Genomic DNA, 21,708 nt, shown 5'->3' with positions numbered 1-21,708 from the left:
CCACCTGTCAGAACCCCAAGACTCCAAATAGGGGTAATAGCGTGGCCCAGCAGAAGCTGCTGCTTTAACCGTGCACAGGGAAAACAATGGACCAGGCTAGTTCGCAAATGGAACCAGAAAATGGCCTCCGATGTTCCACGAGGTCAGCAGTCTAGTGTACCAAAGTAACAATCACAGAGTTCAGGTGAAGCGAGCGAGTGCGGAGAACTGCGCACTTCACCAGAGCCGTTGCCGAGAGAAGAGCGTTTTCAGTCACCAGAGTCATCGTACCCACGCCTAATTGTTTACAAGTTTAGTCTTCTCCAACTTGTGGTAAAACACGTTGGAGGTGTTCCCTGTTCCCGCACCCTGAATTCCCCCCGAAATTATACTCTATTAGGTTCAGAGCATTTTGGTTGAGGAAAAATGAAATTTCGTCTGTTCAATTAGACGGCATTCCTGAGATCTCTAGTGGCGGTCTGAGTGATTGTCTCAAGAGCCGTTTTTCATCAGCAGACTCCGAGACCGAGTCAACAAGTCAGCTCCAGCGAAAACGTACAACAGAAGAAGACGACGTCAAGAGCTAAGTGCAGTAATGTAAAATAAGCATGCAAGATAGAACTATAACAACTGATGAAATAGAGAAAAGATAGCTAACTTACCGTACCTTGATAAGTCACAGTCACCTTAGATCTCATCACTGACTTGCCACTAAGTCAAGGTTACAACACCATATTGGTAGTGGTTGATTCCCTTAGTAAGATGGCACACTTTTTGGCGTTAAAGGGGGTGCCGATGGCGAAACAGTTGGCCACTCATTTTAGCAGTCAAATTGTGAAGATACACGGGATCCCTAAAGTGGTAATTTCCAATAGGGGCCCACAGTTCATTTCCCATTTATGGAAATCCTTTATGGAAGGCTTAGGAAGTGAAGCTCGGTTTTCCACTAGTTACCACCCGGAAACTGATGGCCAAACCGAGAGGGTGAATCAGGAGCTAGAACAATACTTGAGATTATTTCTCCTCAAACAAGAAGGGAATTGGTCAGATTACTTATGGGCAGCAGAGTTTGCGCACAATAACGCCAAAAATGTCTCCACAGGGTTTTCTCCCTTTTACATGAACTATGGTAGGCATCCAAACTCAACCATCAGGCAGACTGATCTTACCGTCCCAGCTGTTGAGGAGCTTGTTTCCCATTTAGATCAGGTGCATCAAAGTGCTATAGAAAATTTGGAATTAGCTAAAAGGAAGTGCAAGAAGTACACTGACAAGAGAAGGAGAGCAGCCCCCCTATTAGAGATAGGAGATCATGTCTGGTTGTGCACTAAGAACTTGAGATTGAAAGGCAATCGGACATTTCAACCCAGGTACATAGGTCCATATCCAGTGGAAGAAAAAAATCAACCCAGTGACTTAGCGATTCACATTGCCACCCAAACTGAAGGTCCATCCGGTTTTTCATGTCTCCTTATTGAAGAAAGCCCCAAGAAAGTTACAAGTGAAACTTTCCCCCAAACCACTTCAATTAGAGACAGGAACCGAATTTGAAGTCAAAGAGATATTAGACTCCAAGGAGCAAAGGGGTCAGTTATACTATCTAGTAGATTGGAAAGGTTATGGACCAGAGGAAAGATCGTGGGAGCGAGATAAAGATGTTCACGCCCCAAGATTGGTTAAGGCTTTTCACCAGCATTTCCCCAATAAACCAGGGAGGAGAGAATCTACCTTGTTGGAGGGTACTGTCAGAACCCCAAGACTCCAAATAGGGGTAATAGCGTGGCCCGGCAGAAGCTGCTGCTTTAACCGTGCACAGGGAAAACAATAAACCAGGCTAGTTCACAAATGGAACCAGAAAATAGCCTCCGATGTTCCACGAGGTCAGCGGTCTAGTGTACCACAGTAACAATCACTGAGTTCAGGTGAAGCGCGCGAGTGCGGAGAACTGCGCACTTCACCGGAGCTGTTGCCAAGAGAAGAGCGTTTTCAGTGACCAGAGTCATAGTACCCACGCCTAATTGTTTCCCGTGTTATTTAGTCTTCTCCAACTTGTGGTAAAACGCGTTGGAGGTATTCCCTGGTCCCGCACCCTGAATTCCCCCCGAAATTATACTCTATTAGGTTCTGAACATTTTGGTTGAGGAAGAGTGAAATTTCGTCTGTTCAGTTAGACGGCATTCCTGAGACCTCTAGTGGCGGTCTGAGTGATTGTCTCAATAGCCGTTTTTCATCAGCAGACTCCGAGACCGAGTCAACAAGTCAGCTCCAGCGAAAACGTACCACAGAAGAAGACGTCAAGAGCTAAGTGCAGTAATGTAAAATAAGCATGCGAGATAGAACTATAACAACTGATGAAATAGAGAAAAGATAGCGAACTTACCGTACCTTGATAAGCTGTTTTAGGGCAAGCAGGAGATTCCTTGTAAGGTCCTGACACAGCTCCATCTGAAATGAATAAAAAGAAGAATTAAAATACAGAAAGGCAGCATTGACAAAAGAAGAGATTAAAAGGCAATCCAGACCCCCAGTTTAGTAAGTAGAGAGTAGACATATATTTAATTAGGGAACTAACAGAGAATAAAGCAGGACTAACTCTAGAATTATCTGGTTAGAGGTTAAACACCGAAACACACCAACAGGGAAAAGAAAATAGAAAAGAAAACAACAGACACCCAGGAGTGAAGAATAACAAGAAAAAATAGAAAAGTAAGTAGGAAGAACTTAGAGGGAGAGACCAGGGTTAAGAGAAAGGTACATTGTTCTAAAGGTGTTTGTATCTTGCAGAAAAGCTACTAGTTGGAGCCAATAGACACACATCCATCTAGTGAGGAGAAAACCAGAAGAGAAGTAGAGTTCTGGAAACAAATGGTAGGAAATGAGAATGGAATTAGTGATAATTAGCTTAGGAAGATTAAAAGAGTGTTTTTGATAACTTGTGCCTTTACAGGAAATCCTTCCACAGAGGTCTGCAGGACGGACTACGAGAGGAACTCACCAGAACTCTCTCTCGTCTCTCTTTTGTTATTTTATCCACTTTCCCCCTTCGACCCATGGAAACATACTGAGAGACTTGTTGGTTCAAGCTCCGGGTTGCTGCTTAGGGGGATTCGGGATCCAGCATCTCTGTTCCTGTGTAGTAAAACAAAAATACTTAAAGTCTTGACATCACGCTCCGTCGTCAGAGGCAGCAATCCATAGTATTCTAGCATCCGGTTACGAAGCTGGAGCAGCCGGGACAGATCGTCGTGAGGCACAGACTGTACATCCATTTGGAGTAAAAAAATTAACAGCAGTATGCCCGCGCCTAAAGCAAGAAGTAACCGGAAACCATCGAAGACACTCAAACAAATTGAATGAAAAATTGCAGGGATCACACCAAATATAGTCTGGAATGAGGTTACAAGGCCAGAATTTACTAATTTAAAAAAGTGTGCCAATCTCGTGGTCAACGAGGCATTAAAGATTGTGTGAATCAAAGTACCCAAATGCAGGGGTAGGATTGTGTTTAACAAGGCATTTACCTCAGTACGAGTATTTGCAATGTGAAGGACAGATGTCTCACGCGCAGATGTAAGGGGGACTTCCTTCTGGGACAAAAGAGTTCTTATTCGACTCATCTTGTTGAACTCTGCTTTCAAGGTCGGAATAGAAGGCCAGATGGAAACATTGAGCCTCCCATGTGGAGGAGGAAATAAGACATTCTTAGAGTAAACTACACGCTGGAAAACCGAAACAATATAAGGAATACCAGCAAGCATACCATAGCAATCTTCATTATTTAATAACAAATAACTACCGTTTGCAAGCAATGTGAATGTTGTAATAGCGGGCTGGAGTGCCTTTTAAAACACAGGCAAGGTTTGGTGCAAGGACATTGCAAGAACTGAACAATTGCAGATTTCTGCAGACTAAAGAGTGATCTGGTGTGGGGGTGCAATCTTCGCCTTTCAAATAAACTTCCTTCCCTTCCCTCAAACACCTGTATATGAACGGGAGATTCCAAACTTCTTGAAGATAAGCACTACCTAAATGTTCAAATCTACCTATAGCATAGTGTTTCATGCAGGATTCAAATTTGAAAAGGAGAAAAGGTAGAGTTATTAACCCATGGATGAATTGCCGAATTGGACTCGGCCACTGAAAAAGGTAATGGTTCTAATTTCACAATATGCAACAGTGAAAATGTGGCATCCTTCATCGACATAAATTGTTGTTTAACAGTCAAATTAAAAGGCAGAAATAACAAACTTGTTCATGTAATCCCATGGCTCCCTCACTTTTTTCAACGTTTGTAGTGTCCAAGCACACTGCATAACAGAACGCAATTGATTTTGCCCATGATACAGTATGGCAACATCTTCTTGCACGATATCAACCACACATGATACAATATTATCTAGTGTGTAAATTCTGGAAGAAAGGGTGTTAATGCTATTATCTACAACGGCAAGCACTTTTTCTAAATTGGCCTGATCAAGAGCTCTAAGCCTAGAAGCAGCTTCAATTTGCAACAGTTTCCAAACCTCGTTGTAAGCAGCATATATCCATCGTTTCAATCTGCCTGCTGCAGGACCCGTAACAAAATCATTTAAGTAAACGGTGTCAGTGAGTTTGGATAAATGTAGCTTAACAGACACCAAGGATGAATATCTGAGCCAACTTTGTCATAATTTGCCTACAGAATAGGTGGTGACTGAATGTTGAGTCTGAAAGCGGGGATCAACTCTAACCTCTGTGTAGCCAGGGGTCAGACCCAGAAAACGGTGCTGGCAGGAATCTGCACTTTTTTGCCAAAGCAATCAGCCTTCGGGATTAATGCTGGAAACATTAAAAGTGGAATTTCTCAACAGGGCTTGTAAGTTAGGGAAGTACTGGTATAATTATTCCAATGGGGAAATTGACCCAAATCAGGAAATTAAATTTTTTACAAGTAGCCAATCCAAAGCAGGTAGTTTGTGAAATAGTGGCATTCAGAAACAACATATGGTTTGGGATGAGACATGCACGATGCAAAGCCTCAGTGCCTTGCACTTGCTAATTTTTAGAACCACAAACAGATTTAAGATCAATAGTATCTTTCCACAGTTCATAGCCCCCAACAGCCAACTGGTCAATAAAGGACTTCGAATACAGTAATTTAGGGTTGGGTAAGTCTAACCTTGGAAGAGGACTTCTCGGTCATCTTAAAATAAAATGCATTAGGGTTTGATTGATCAAAATCAGTAAAATAAGAACACTTTTTCAAACGTGTTTTTGAGCTACCTTCCACTGGTGCGGGACAGTGCTCCCACTCTGTGTAGTTAACCACATTTCTAAATGAATTTGTCTTATGCAGAACGTTATTGACATAATGCTGATAACAGTACAAATCACCTTCATTCGCAGATTCCAAATATAAATCTTCAGCATCGAAAGCAGCATAGTATTTCAAATCAGAAAATAAAGCCTCTACGGCTTTAACGTCCCAATCATCAGAGCAAATATTTTGTTTAACCACATCCCTCATAGAAACACGGAGTACATTGGGAACATTATTAACCTCTGTGGGCCCATGTATCTGGAACTTTACAGCATCCCATACAATCTCATCTAAAATGGGCCAAGCAGTTATATTCACAAAAGTCTGGTCACTCTTCATGATGTGCGAAGAGGAGTGGGGAGCCAAAGTTCCATCAATCAGTCTAATTGAAGTTCTTTCTTGAACGTAGTGTCCATTTTTTAAAGGAAAAAAATACACCACAAATCCGATGGACATGAATAAAAAAATTGCAAAAAGCACTAGCCAAATGTAAGTCCAAGGGGGAATCAAATAATGTTTTTTAAACCAGGTAACAAAAATTGAAACTTTTGAAGGGGACTTAGATGTGGAAGAGCCAGTGTCAAATGAAAAACGGGACTGATTAGCCACACGGATCTCCAAAACAGGCATAGACAAGTCAGTGGGGTAAGTATATTTAGTGTCATTAGGAGGATCACCAACAGGTAGATTCGATAAAGGATTCATAAGTGGACTAATTTCAATGACAACATCAGGCCCGATGGCAGGATTCGGGGCCAAAACAGAGTGTTGCACCATTGCTGGACACGAAACCGCAGGCATTATACTATATAGAATTGACCACCCTGTGTGGTTTTACATTGTCAATGGAGATGTACCTGTTCCCCTTTCGCCCTGGAAGAGGAGGTAAAATGACTGTTCTTGTACCCTGCATGCCAAGCACGGCAACTGGAGCTCGATAGGAAGGACCAAATCCTTTCTTGTTGTCGATCTTCTCTCAGACCAGTTCTCCAACTTGGGGTAGCCAGCCAACTACCGGAATCTGCAACACAGCTTTAGATGTGGGGGAAAGTGTTCCTTTGCAAGACTGTCTCTGGTCTTTTGTAGGTTCTGCAAAACAGTAGAATGTTCATCTACGTCAAAGGATGCGGCCCCCGCCGCCATGTCTAGACCATCAAGGTCCGGGACAAACATTTTGATGCCAAAGAGCATTTTGTATGGGGTCCGCCCACCCAGAGACCTTCTAGGGAGATTATTTAGTGCACGTTGAACACTATTGAGATGGGTCAGCCAGTCTCTGCCAGCACCTAGTACCTTCGCTGTCAAGGATTGTTTAAGTAACGGTTAATCCGCTCCACAACACTATTACCCTCAGGCCGGTATTGAGACGAAAATTTGACCTGGAACCCCAATGAAGCCATGGCATCCTTGTACGCCTTAGAGGCGAGCGCTGGACCCTGGTCCAAGTGGAAGGTACCACGTGCAAAAATTCCCACAAAGACATGGAAATCCCTTACAACAGTTCTAGAATCAGCGCTCCTTTGAGGCCACACCCAGACAAAGTGTGTGCAAGAGTCAACTGCTACTAAGATGTACTTATATACAGTATCAGAGGAGAAAAGACCGCAGTGATCTAAACAAACACACGCAAGTGGTTTATTAGATATGTACAACTGAGTTTGGGGCAGGCAACATTGAAGGACATATTCATGTGTCTGTTTGTACAAACCCCACCACAAATATTGTTGCTGGAGAAGAGATACAGTAGCTGGCACGTCGGCGGGGGCCAAAGCCATCCCGGGGTGGGCTGCGGTAATCAAAGCCTACCAGAGGTGTGATTTGTGAATCAACCTGTCACCAACTTCGCTAATTCTCACATAAGGAACTTTATCAGGACTTAAATGATAAGAGTACTTAGAAGGGAAACCCCTAGGGTAATTACCTCCCTTCTCTGTTGCGGCAATAGCTGTAAAGATGTCAAAATCCTTCTTTTGGAACGTGTAACCGCTGCTACTGCATATGTTGCAACTGCTGTCTTCGCAGCCTTGTCCGTGAGACAGTTGCTAACAGCGTGAACTGCAACACGCTGGTGATCCAGGTTATGAATTACAAACACAAGTGGGAGCCGTTCTTTAAGCTCAGCCACTCGAACCCAGATCATTTTATGTTTTATTGTGCGCCCCTTGGAGTCACGATAATCATTTTGAGTCCAAAATGGTAGATTGTCATTGTATGACTGAACATAGTAGTAAGAGTGACTCACAATAAGAGTAGTCACACTGGTATTGGCGTACTCCAATGCAAGCATCAGAGCATGAAGCTCTGCCAACTGGGTGGTACAGTCCCCGAATGTCTGTGTATGCACGACATCGGACTTGAATTCACCATCCACCATAGTTCCAACCACAATTGCGCAGGCCGAAGAATAAGCGTGCTTTGACCCGGTAGCTGCTTGCGCGCTTCCATCAATGTAAATGATACAACACATATCCTCAAGTGGGCGCGTAGTCAGAGGGGCAGGATGAACGAATTCATACTGCAAGAACTCTTGAGTCTGCAAAGAGGAATCAAAAATGAACGTGACATTCAGGGATGTCAAGGATGTGGCCCATTGTATCCACCGAGGGTGCAAAGCTTTGGAATTCGGTACACTGGCTTTCGTCACTGCCTCCAAGGCAGGGTAAAGAGTAACAACCAAAATGCATTTTCCCTGCGACAGTGCATGTTCCTTAAGAATCGCCATTTGCACTGCTGTCAAAAATGTTTCCACAGTGGAAAACAGCAACTCATCCGAAGTGTATAAGTGTGACTTGTAAGCGATAGGGACTGTGTTACCCTCATTAAAAGTGAGGTACGTGAAACCCACTACCCCAGGCCCGATTCTTATCACCATGTTGGTGTGGTTATCACGAGTCAACAAGAATTTAAATTCAAGTAGATCAGCGGCAAATTATGCAGTCAACACAGCACAGATGTGGCCATAATTCATCATCTGTGAGATAAATGTCATCCACATACGAACATGCATCTGCGCCGAGTCTCTCCAGGAGAGAGACAATGCAGGCGGCAAAAACGCCTGGACTATTCTTGTAGCCCATAGCCAAACAAAGGAAGTGACACTGTTTGCCACCACTGGTAAAAGCTGTCCATTGACTACTAAGAGAGGACAGATTGTGGGCAAAAAAACTAGGACAGATTGTGGGCAAAAAAAACATTGGATATGTCAAGTGTGGTCTTAAACCTTTTACGCACAAGACTATCCACAAGAGCAGAACTGTGATTATTCTGCACCGCGCACGTACGACAATGTGAGTTTAAGTGGCGGTAATCCAATACCAAATGGTACGAGCCATCTGGCTTGGTCACAGTAAAAGGTGGGTTATTCATCGGAGACACAGACGTTTCAATTACACCTTGATATTCCAATTGTTCAAGGATTTCTGAAATGGAGGCTTTTGCTTCTCGCCGCATCGGGTACTAGGGTTGAGGCTGTGGCATCGACAGCAATGGAATCTCAAGTCGAGGGGAAAGTTTGTCCCATCCACAATGAGTACGGTACAATGCTGGCGCAAGCGCCTTAGCCCAATCTTCTGCAAACTGCAGAGCCTGCTCCTTCTGCACCGTGTGCGCGAAAGCAGGGTGGATCACCTCCTCCCCTTGTGGAGCAGCCAAGACAAAGGGTGGGGGCCAGTCGACCTTCGCAAACAAAATATCATAGGTAGTAGTTAGATTTTCCCAAACGACCACTTTTATGGGGATGTACCATGTTACAACGCATACCATTACAACTACCTACCATTACAATGCGACCATTACAACGCATACCATTACAACGCATAGCGCTTAGAGGTGCTGGATAGTGGTAAGTATAATTTACTATTTCAACTCCAGTCCCCGTGGACACTAGGGAAGGTGTTGGATAGTAAATTAAACTTATTCCCTATCCTAGAGCGCCCCCCAGCGCAATGCGTTGTAATGGTATGCGTTGTAAAAGTTGCGTTGTAATAGTAGGTAGTTGTAAAAGTTGCGTTGTAACAGGTGTATACCCTTTTATGGTACGTTCTATGTCACCTTTAATTATTAGGGCAATTTCATAAAGCCTGTCAGGGGGAGCCACTCTAGTGTCAGCTGTCTCAACTACAACCAAGGTGTCAGTCACTGTCACCTTCAGTAGTGGACGCAACGCCACTCGAATGATTAGAATCTCCGCCGCGCTGTCCAGCAGCGTCAGCGCCCATGTCAGACTCAGAAGCTGCGTTCTCACTATCCTTGGCATATCTCGGTGTTACCGCAGCAACTTTCTTCTTCTGAAACTGGGGCCTTTGACGCTGCGTCTCGTCCTGCTTGCCTTTTCCGTCAGCCTTACGAGGCTGCTCACGGCTCTGTTGGGCACCTTGACCTCTGCCGCCACCTCCTCCACCAGTGGTTGTTACTGATGTTTCCTGGATGTTTCCAGGAACCTGAAATCTATCAGGTGACTTAATAGTACTGCGGTCGCGCAACTCATTTGTACGCTCAGTAGAGGCAGGTGCAGGAGAAGCAGGACGGGACCCCTGTTTCTGTTGCCGCTTCCCCTGTTTCTTGTTCTTACTCCAATTTTGTTTCTGAACTTTTGAGCGGTCATCTTTATCAGATGATGCTTGTTGAGTTTGCTGCTGTGTTGTTTTTTTAGAAAAAGGCTTAACACCCAAACTATTACGGCCAATGGTCCTATAAGCCTCCGTAATAATTTTCGGTAACTGACGGGGTTTGTCGGCGTCTGGGACATCACGCAAAGCATTAGAGAACTGGAAACTTACTGCATCCCCATGTCAAACGCTCCAACGAGTCGCATTCCCAACTCCACAGCTGCCTCCGGCCCGTATTCCTCCTGAACACGCTTGATCACAGAGGGCAGGAGAGCCGTTGATGGGGTGCCAAAGCACCTAGTATAGACTGCCGCAAAAATCACACCCCAAGTTGTACAGTCATTTACCTCTGGCACTAAGTTTTTCTGCAACTAATTGTAAGGATCCAGTGTTTCTCCACAGGAGTAGTATTTGGGAATACTGCTTCCAGTTGGTCGAATTTCTCGGCAAGCCAAAAAGGCATCTCATCCTTATCCTGGGGACGCTTGCCCATGACCGCATTAACCATGACGGGACTAAGCTTCAGCCCGCCCCCACCAACAGGATGCGCTGCACCACCGGGGGCCCCACCCGGGAGGTTGCAGGTAATGTAATGAACCAGACCCCTAATAACTGACACCTCAGAGGCATACAGGGGTCTTAGTTGCGGATCTGTTAACGCACCCGCCTGAGGATGCGTGGTGTAAGCAGCTAAAACAGGACAAGTAGCGCCTGAGATAACAACAGCACTTGTCTGACCACTGTTATCTCGTGTGGGAGGGCGCCATTAAACCAAACGGCATGCTGCCAAGCAGAAATCGGAATTTCTACTGTCCTATATGGAGCATATGCTGCAGGAGCATCAGCAGGGGTGTAAGTGTGAAATACACCAGACACAGCATCTACCGCAGGGAAAGCAACCCATGAGCAGAACAACTCAAACGAGTACACTGAGTCAGCCGAGACAAACAAAAACCACTGCTTGTCCTTCCAAATTAACGAGGTATTCCTGCATGTGATTCCGCACAGCCAAGCGACTGTGTGCTGGGATATCATCAGCCAAATCGATACAGTAATAGAGAAGTACAATGCAATAGAAAAAGGCACAACTGGGTAGTAATTCAAATAGAAAACCATTTTAAAATATCAAGCTTGAAGAGACCTATGTAACTATAGGTAGGTTTTATCCATCACTACTATCAACCGGAAACAATAGTGAGGGGGTCGTAGACTGATATAAGCACTACTCGAGTGTCTCACAATAAGACCACACTCGTTGGCAGTGCCATGTTGCAAGGATTTCTGCTCATACACAGAACTGTGCACAGAGACCTAGGACATTAGTGAATTGTGGTGTACCAGAAACTCACCTCAGTACCTAGAAAAACCCCAACCAGCTAGCATCAGTGTCCCATTAGCTGTTCGTCCTATAGCAAAAGTAACCAATGATTAGACAACCTAGAACACGTGACTTAGGACCATCTCAGGAATGGTGGGAAGTGAGAACACTCTTTTGTTATACTCTCATACCAGTCCACAACAGGAGTAAATAGGAGCCATGGTAAGGTTAAAATATTTATTTTAACGACGTGATCTCATGTGCAGTATCTTAGCCAACATAAGCAGACATATTATTAACAATAATATGGTCAGCATTGTTACAACTCCATAAAATACAAAAGGAAAAATCATATTACAATGATGGTGCAAACAGATCATATAGCGCCTAGTTTTAACACCCTCCCTATATAGGAACTATGTATTTTAAACTAAAGAAGGTATCTTGGGCTTGGTTTGGGGGACCCATTACATTTCCGCTCAGTAAGAGTAAATTACATCTGGATCAGCAAGGCTCTCTGCATCCCTGGAAAAAGAATCTTCCAAGTGTGTGAAATCATGGCAAGTGTGCTATGATAAAGGCACCAGAATCTTACTTGGCTCACTGCTGCCAACATGTTGTGTCTAGAATGTGTTACACGGACATGCTGATAAACAGGCTCACATGTTATGATAACCTTGACGGCTCAGCACTCACTGTTCAGACTAAGGGCACGATGTATGTCTAGAGATGTTGAAAAACAAATCTATTAACGTACAAAAACAACTATGCAGTGTCGTGTGCAAAAGCAAAAGCAGCAAAGTGTAAAATGGCATTTAAACTTCTAATAAGCCATGCTAACATAACATGCACGCAAATGTAGGCCCTAAACCATACAACAGGAGGTGGCAATTAAACTGAGAGTACTACTTATCCAAAATAAAATCCTACATAGGGCTTATTTTGATAGAGCAAGGCTACATAATATGGGAAGAGCAGACACCCCTGAATGCCTCAGATGACACACAGAGTGCGGTACATTCATACATACCCTCTGGAATGCAGTCATATCCAAACATACAGGCATAAGATTGTGAGGGAGCTTAATAATTTATTTGAAGTCCAACTTGAGATGGATGTTCAGTTCCTCCTATTGGGAATCCCTTCTGATGTGGATCTGCAGCAACATAAACTCGTGTTGGCTAATTTGGGGCTGGTGGTGGCCAAGAGCGACGTGTGCCCATCAACTCCCTATATTTAAAGAGTGGAGAACATGTCTTGCTTTATACATGGTTACGGAACAAGTGACATATAAAGCAAGGGGTTGCCCTCTAAATATTTGGAAGATATGGGCTCCTTGGATAGAATTTTATGGTTTGGATATAGTAAGGGAGGGGAGGAAGTGGCTTTGACATCGGTAAGATCGAGGGGAGAGCCTTGACAATTGTAATGCCTGACCCATTGTCGGTAAATGTGCATTATTATGTTGTATGGTGTGCCCTTCGGCTCTTGTTCTTAGGTGGTGTTTGAGCCCAAATGCATGCTCTCTTTCGGAGAAAATGTAGTTAGATTATTTGCCCTAAAATTAAGGCTACGGCCTGACTTTCAATTTGCATCACGTATTCATGGCTTGTTTGATTGTAAGTTTAATTTACAAAATATAAATAAAAAGATTTTTTTTTTAAAACAATGAACAAAATGCTGGCCAAGTTGAAATCAGCCAACATCAATGTCAAATAACAAATATGATGGGAAGGGTGATTGGCCTCTGATACTTAACACAAGTTCACTATGTCATTTGTTTTAGAAACTAACAGTACCATGCATTTAAATCTCAGTCGTGGAATGTAGGTAATAAGGTTATTTAACATAGATGTTCTCACCAGCAACCGTCCTTTCGTGACATGGTATACATACTTCTGCAGCTGTACAGCCGTTGCCTTTTTTTCCAGGTTTAATATCATCACATTTCTTGCACGGAAAAAGTGCACACTACTAGTAGAGCACTTGTGTTGATCATTGGTATGCTTGTTTCCAATAAGCATGTTTAGAGTGTTTAGAAAAGGTAGGCAGGTGTTATTCACGTGGACGAAGATACTGGCTGCCATGCTGTACGACTGACGAGAAGAGACGAGTGGGTGTCAAGCAGTATTTTGACGTCCGGAATTCAAGAGAGTAAGAAGGCACTGACTGGGTGGTAAGCAGTTGCCTGACTGACAGGATATAAAGAGGCCCACATCTCATATGCCCTCAGATGGAATACTATCTGCTGCCATGAGTAGCAACTGGTTCTTATCTGCCATGAGCAACTAACTGCTGCTTCTAATATGATAGGATGTGCAATTGTTTGCATGTGAGCAGTGAAAAGTATTTAAATAACTCCTGTCTGGACTCATTGAGGCTGCCTGAGACTTAGCAGCAAATCAGCTGCTAGATCAAAATAAGCCCACCATTGAGAGAAAGAAGAGTGGAGCTGGGAATCAGACATTGCCTCCTCAGTTGCAACCTTCCAGGTGCCCTGAAGCAGAACCCGGTATTCTGAAGCTGCTATTATGCCCTGGTCCTATCCGGAGGTAAGTGTGCTGCCTAGGGCAGCCTTCCCATCGCCCAGCACCAGCCATCTTTACTTATTTTTCAGCCAAACCAAATGCTGACCTGAAACTGTGTCATACTTTGTCTGACAAATATGAAAAGCTGGGAGCCAGGGGTCACAAGCATATTAGCAAAGGTCACAACAGGTTGCCTATCCCCTAATCGACGTTCATGGCATCGGCAATGACCCATATATTGGATGAAAGAAGGTAAGCTCACATGAGCCACATCTCCCATGATAATGATTTCACTCTCTTCAGTTTTTGACTTGAGACAATTCCTACTCTTCTGGTGCTGCAAATGCGGTTACATATATGGAATGAGCCCCACTGACGTGCAGAGGGCACATGGAATTTATGAGGATGTCCTCAGAAAAGCTTTCAAATGACTCCTGAAGTCTGGGTTACACCATACTGCATGGTAGGAAGTGATATGTGAAATAAGCAAGTGAGATAACTTATAGATTGCATGAGTGCAAGAAGTGGGTTGTTAGAAGATTTTTTCTGCAGTCAGTTGAAGCTTTCACATCTTAAATCATTGACAAAGAAACATCAGCAAGAGTTCATACTTTGACGTTTAAGTAACAGAGTCCGAAATCTGGTAACTGGAGTGAAAGCTGGTCAGCTATTCAAGAGTTACATATTGTGAGGAATGTAAAGATGGGTGACTCTCACAACTATGTCAAAGGAAGGCACTGCATGACTAACAGAAGGCTGGAAAGAACAGAGACCACCATCCACTACCCTATTCCCTTTTGTCTCAGCTATTTATATTTTTGCCTTGCATCCAACATTTAGCTCAGCTGACTGGTAAATTTACTAGGGGGTGCGGAATGTATTAGGATTTGTGATATGGGAGCCAAAAAGGGTAATGTCCCCATCTCTATTAGGGAGAGGACTAAACATTTAACTGTATATTTAACTGTATATTTCTAATTAGCAGTCATGTGTTGACAGTGTTATTCCAGTCAGGTGCATCATTTTTAGGTCACTTTGACAAGAGACTACATTTTTTCTTCAATTTCCCTGCCAAACTGAGCATTTCCTGGTCATCAAGAATACCGCAATCTTTAGCTAAGATTGGATGTAGTGCTGCACGCAATGTAGGATTGCAATGCATATCTAGTGATTACTCTCATTTAGCTATTCCCTAAAATACCACAGAACACTTTAAAGGAGCAATTCAGCCTCCGGTGCAAGGATTTTACTTGATCCCTCGCATTAAATGGGCAACGGAGCTGTGAAGCGGTCCCTTTTCTGCTAGATAGTAGGTGAACTATGATGGCCTGTGGTGGGTAATGTCATGATTAGTGGGGCACTTAGGGTCCATAGAAGGCATACTTTTACTTGGGATAGGTGCGGCAGCGGCCTCACAGGGCCCTACAGGGGTTGCTTGCAGAAAGTTAACTAGAGTGTGCGGTGTGTGGAAGTGAACGCTGCCTACAGGCCTTTATGGCCAATCTCCACACTGGTGCATGGGCGCCAAGCTAGCACTGGCCCTTGGAGGGATAATGAGTGTGTATGGGGTGCCTGAGGAAGGTAACCTGGCGGGCAGACAGGCTGCCTGCACAAGTTACTCTGGGGAGGTATTCTAAGGGGATGGGCCTCTCTGTTTGGGGAGGGGCCCAGACAGGTTGACCAGTCATGATCTCACACGTAGACTCAACACTGGATACACAGGGAGAATTTTAGATATGGTTAAGAATGGCTATGTATTAGAGTCTATGTTAAGGTTAGCCATCAATCAAAATTGTAAATAACTATATATCTGGTTTATGGTGTTTCTGCATATAATTTTGTGAAATGATATGGAGTGCATTTTTCAATGTTTTTTTGTGATTTGTTTTCATAATAAATATGGCTGGGGGTTTATGACTCCGAACTCAGAAGTTCAAAGTGATGTTTTTGTGCTTTATGTCGCAGTAGGGGACTCCGAAGGGCAGGTGGGTGGATTCAGGTCACTCCATGGGAAGGGCTGGAGCTCAGCGATACCTGGCCATATGCCAAGGCGCACCCAAAAAGGGGGTGCTGCACCTATGGCGGATGTGCCAGGGCCAGCCTATCGTGTTGGGGGTGCTGGCATGTGATGCTGCCACCAAGCAATATCCGCCCTAGCAGTGGGGCCCAGGGAGGATAGTGACCAGGAAGTGGTTTAACACTTCTGGGACTCTGCCGATCAAATTTGCACGGGGTCCCTCACATAAAAGGTGCAACGGAGCGGTGGATCGGTCTATTTTCTGCTCACCACTCAACAGGATGCTGCCATATCATGAATGATGTAATATGTGATGTCATCGGCAGTGCATTGCGGGGGCGCGAGTTATAGGTAGCTTAACTAACTATAACAGCTGAATTTCTCTGGTTTTGTACGAGTGAAATGTCCAACTAACTATATCGTCCCTGAAACCTATGTTTTTTTCAGTGAGTTTCTAAGGTTTTTAAATGCTAATTTCTAACTATAACATGCCTGAAACCTATGTTTTTTTCAGTGAATTTCAATGGTTTTTTAAATGCTAAGTGTTTGCACACTTGTAATATCAGGCCCAGCACCCTCCCTGTACCACTGTGCAAACTCGCCCCCTGGTGTGTTGTAAATTGGGTGATTAAGTCCCCTTGAGTCCTGAGGGTCCCTGGGGGCAAACTAGCCCACCATGTACCTCCAGTAAGCACCACAGAGCTGCGTTGCAGAGTGGTGTAAAAAGGGGGCGTGGCCTTGGACCACCTCTCTGCAACACAGCTCCCTGGCGCATACTGGAGGTTTCTGGTGGGCTAGTTGGCCCCCAGGGACGCTCAGTATTCAAGGGAATTAATTCCCCAGCTTACAATGCGCCATGGGGCGCGTTTGCAGAGTGCTGCAGGGAGGGGTCGGGGCCTCCCATGCAAAACCTGCTTTTTTTTTTTTTTTAGAAGGGGGGCTGTGTGGTCTCTCTTCTTTTCCCATTTTTTGGGCCCTGGGGAGCCCATACCCCAGGGCCTGATGCCTATTTTAAAAAATAAATTAACGGGAAGGGGGCCGCTTGGCCCCCCACTCCCGAGGCCAATTTCATCCCCGGGAATCCCATCTCCTGGAGCCTGGCCAGACTTTAGTTATTTGTTTTATATTGTTTTCATTTATTTGGAGGGGGCTGCGTGGCCCCCCTCCTCAGGCCTCTTCTGGCCCCAAGGACCCCATCCCCAGGGGCGGGCTGCTTCGTTGGAGACCATGAGGGGGGGCCCAATGCCCCCACGGTCCCTGCCGGCTCCCCGCCTCCTGCTGGAGCCAGCATTGTCTTTCCACAAAGTGAGCTGTGACATGCAGCTCCCCTTATGGAAAAGCAATCTGCCTTGCTTCCTTGAAGCAAAAACAGGTTTACCTGCTCTACCTTCAAGGAAGCAAAGCAGAGTTTGCTATGACAGGGCGGGAGGGTCCCCAGGGCCATCAAGGGCTCCTGGAGGGGGGCCGCGCAGCCCCCCTCCCTTTTTCAAAATAGCCCTGGGAAGGTGGTGGTCCCCAGGGCTGGGGGTCCGCTACAGACCCCTCTATTTAAATAAGTATGTGCCCCGTGGAGGTGGTGGCCCATGGGGCGTGTGGGGGGGTCCTGCCCCCCCACACATCTATTTTTTTTATAAACAAGAGCCCCGGGGAGGTGACGGTCCTTGGGGAAGTGTGGGGCGTGGTACCCCCACGCATATTTCTCCAATAACCCCCCGGGGAGGTGGTGGTCCCCGAGGCTGCAGGGGGCCCCACCGGCCCCCACAATTATTTTTAGACAATGCCCCCGAAACCTGGCCCACCCGGGGGCCTCATTAAAATGAAGCGCCTGAGCCCGCGCTTCATTTTTTTTGGTCATTTCGGCTGTATTCGCCACCCCAAAGCGAATTCTGCTGAAATTACACAATTTTATTTCAAAAATTGGCCTTGGGGAGTCTTTGTGGAACCCCCTGAGCAGGCCTAGGGGGTCAGGGTGATTTTACCCTGTCCCCTTTTCTTGTTTTTTAACCTTTATTTTACTGTTTTCTTGTGACTCGGTTCTACCAAGTCACAAGATGGCTGCCAACACTTCCTGGTTTGCAGTGTTGGCAGCCAATTAGAGTGAAGTTCCTGCCCGGGAGGGTTCGCGAACCCTCCTCAGTGCTTAGATATCGAAACTTTATTTTTCTAATTTCTCAGCAACTACTGAACGGATTTACACCATTTAACAAAAAGGGCTCTTTCTGAAAAAAGATCTACCTTTTTGCCAAATCTGGTGTAATTCCGTTCAGCAGTTCGGGCTGTAGCTTTGTCTAAAGTTTCCTACGGGAGTCAGATATCGAACCCATTCTTTTTCTAATTTCTCAGGAACTACTGAACGGATTTACACCATTTAAAAAAAAGGGCTTTTTCTGAACCAAGACCTACCTTTTTTGCCAACTTTGGTGTAATTCTCTTCAGCAGTTCTGGCTGTAGCTTTGTATAAAAATGTTCACGAAGATTCATCAACCGGCGCCATAGTTATTTGGAAAAGAAAAAACGCTTTTCCTATGCAAATTAGGTCCTAACTATAACTGCCTACTGGTGCCCGCCAGTAGTTAATATCTATACTACTATTATAAAGAGAGAACACAAACCTTTGAGCCAGGCAAACTACAAAAGTAATGCACCAATCACTACACCCAATACATCATTTGAAAGGGGAGATGTGGCAGAAGGACATAGGCTATAGATATGTACACCATATACATTAAAAAAGCAAAAACGCCAAAAGTGGTAAAGTAGTCCCTTGGGGGCGTGGCCGTGGGCGTCTCAAACAACAAATGTGGGCGTTTACAGGGCCGTGCCAAGTGCAAATAACAAACATAGGCCAAGCGACTTCACAACACACTTACATATGCACACATAGAGCGGAAATGCGCTTTCACTGAATTTAGAACGCACAATATGCAGACATAGAGCGGAAATGCGCTTTTAATGAATTTCTAACAAACATTTGCAAATCCCAACACAAACAGCGGAAATGCGCTTTCAATGAATTAAATTCACACATACAGCGCGGTAACACCAATATACAAAAACAGCAGAGGTGCGCGCTATAAGAAATATACACACATTTGTTGCAGTTACCCAGACAACATTGAAGTAGTGTGGCTCACTGGTTAGAGGCGGCAGACCCGAGAGCAGAGGACGGCCCGGAACCAGGGTTCGATTCCCGGCGCGGCAGGTTTCTGGACCAGGGTCAGCAGACTCGATAATTCTCTCGCCTCGGTGCCCCCTCTGATCAGCGATCACACTCGGCAACTCTGGGCATTAGCTTGCCTCATCTTCACTAATGGCCCCACCAGACCGCCGGGGATGCCTGGTCTCACCCTGGAGATACCCATTAAGGGACCATCTCTCAGGGAAGCCAGGAAGGGTTTCGCAGCGGTCGAAGCGCCTTGGGACCCTCCGGGTAAGTAGTGCGCTATATAAATGCCTATACATTTACATTGACGCCTTCGCATTAAAAACCGGGCGGGCCTTCCATCGGCGAGGAGTGTCAAATGACGCCACACAGGGGGCAGGATTAATCGCATACTACACCAATCACAACGCACTAAAGAAAACACACACACGACTTCGGCTTACCCAAAAAAAAAGTCTTTAACCATTAGCCATTGACCAACGACGTTACAGGGGGGTAAACACGAACAAAAAAAGCTGACATTTCTTAACGGAGAAACGCAATGGACTGCGCATTCACGAGACTTTCCTCACATCTTGCGGACAAGATAAAACGCTTACAATAAGACATACGAATAACGAAAATAACACAACTGCCCATAATCACTCGAGCACTGCCAGGACTTCACCACACAATTGACAAAAAGAAAGGGAAACTTCTTTGAAGGGATACAAAAACGAACACACGGAAAGAGCCTTCGAAAGAAAAAAAACATTAAACAGGTGACACAACACTTTCCTCACATCATGCGGACAACATAAAACACGAAAAACAATACATACGAATTAAAAAAATAACACAAGTGGGCCATATCAGTTGAACAGGGCCAGTACTTGCACAGACAACTCTTCCGCGGGGCGGGCGGGGGCCCTGAAGCAGCCTTTTGCTCCCGGACAACGTCGGGTCTGGCTGCTAGTATATATATAAATATATATGCAAGACTAAGATAGCTCTGGGAATAATGCATCCATTGTAGAGATCAGTGTCATGTAAGCTGAAAGTTTTAGGTATGAATTGGTGGCTTCAGCCAGTTGTTCATTCTTCTGCGGTCGATACAATGATTTGGGTTAAATTGAGAAATAATAATTCACCTCTGCTATCAGTGTGAAAACCAGACAAATGGTGGATCGGGTTATACAGTAGCATTCATTGCTTGGAGTTATTGGTATACAACAAGTTACCTACTGTGGCCATATAAAGGCTCACAAACTATTGCTTCTGCCTAGATGAGGTCATAATATTCCTATGTGACTTGTAATATCCAAGTTATGTCTGCTTTGGGATAGGTTATCACAGTCACGTTAGAGTGACAGAATGGTGAATGCTTAGAAAAAGATAGGGAATCACAAGGGACACACATTGCAGCCTTTAAGAACACTATTTTGGAAAAGGGGGTGGTGATGGACAGAGTTTCTGAATGATGCAGAATACTCCTACCCAGTCAAGAGATCAGGGCTTAATCCATCACCGTTTTTTAGCTCACTGCACCATCCCAGCTCAGAACCTGGCTATATGCAAATTAGTCTGTTACTGTCCCACGGCATCATGGGAACAGGGCAAACCAAACTACCAAGCCAATTCTTATACTGGTAAGGAAACAAGCTTCTGGGGACCGGTTTCTGGCATTTCAGCCGTCGTCGGCCCGGCTTGCTTGAATCCTGATGGTGCAATGAGCAAGGGAGTCAAGTCTGAGTATACCCTCCCACACTTAGTGTGGACAAAATCGATTTTGGAAAAGGGGGTGGTGATGGACAGAGTTTCTGAATGATGCAGAATACTCCTACCCAGTCAAGAGATCAGGGCTTAATCCATCACCGTCCCTTGCTCTCTGCACCATCAGGATTCAAGCAAGCCAGGCCGACGAAGGCTGTGATGCCAGAAACCGGTCCCCGGAAGCTTGTTTCCTTCCCAGTATAAGAATTGGCTTGGTAGTTTGGTTTGCCCTGTTCCCATGATGCACTGGGACAGGGACAGACTAATTTGCATGTAGCCAGGTTCTGAGCTGGGATGGTGCAGAGAGCTAAAAAAACGGTGATGGATTAAAGCCCTGATCTCTTGACTGGGTAGGAGTATTCTGCATCATTCAGAAACTCTGTCCATCACCACCCCCTTTTCCAAAATCGATTTTATCCACACTAAGTGTGGGAGGGTATACTCAGACGTGAGTCCCTTGCTCTCTGCAGCATCAGGATTCAAGCAAGCCGGGCCGACGAAGGCTGTGATGCCAGAAACCGGTCCCCGGAAGCTTGTTTCCTTCCCAGTATAAGAATTGGCTTGGTAGTTTGGTTTGCCCTGTTCCCATGATGCACTGGGACAGGGACAGACTAATTTGCATGTAGCCAGGTTCTGAGCTGGGATGGTGCAGAGAGCTAAAAAAACGGTGATGGATTAAAGCCCTGATCTCTTGACTGGGTAGGAGTATTCTGCATCATTCAGAAACTCTGTCCATCACCACCCCCTTTTCCAAAATCAACCTTTAAGAACACACCAGACTTCAAGAATCAGAGGAGGATTAGTGTCAGACTTCTAAGTAGCTGCTGTTATTTATAAAGTTTTATATAGCGCTGGCTAGACCTGTGGGTATCAGACCGCTTTACATACAAAAAAGAAAGCAAAGATTGCATAACAGTGCAAGACATGAGGAAGCATAACGATAACAACAAAGAAAATACTTAAGTATCAAGTGAGGGGAGAGGCACGCAGGTGGCTGACACAGTTCAGAAGCCACCATCCTTGACACTCATTTGTGAGTAGGAAG

This window comes from Lissotriton vulgaris, chromosome 7 (genome assembly GCF_964263255.1).
Source record: "Lissotriton vulgaris chromosome 7, aLisVul1.2, whole genome shotgun sequence".
Classification (NCBI taxonomy): Eukaryota; Metazoa; Chordata; class Amphibia; order Caudata; family Salamandridae; genus Lissotriton; species Lissotriton vulgaris.
This window is presented reverse-complemented; position numbering follows the sequence as displayed.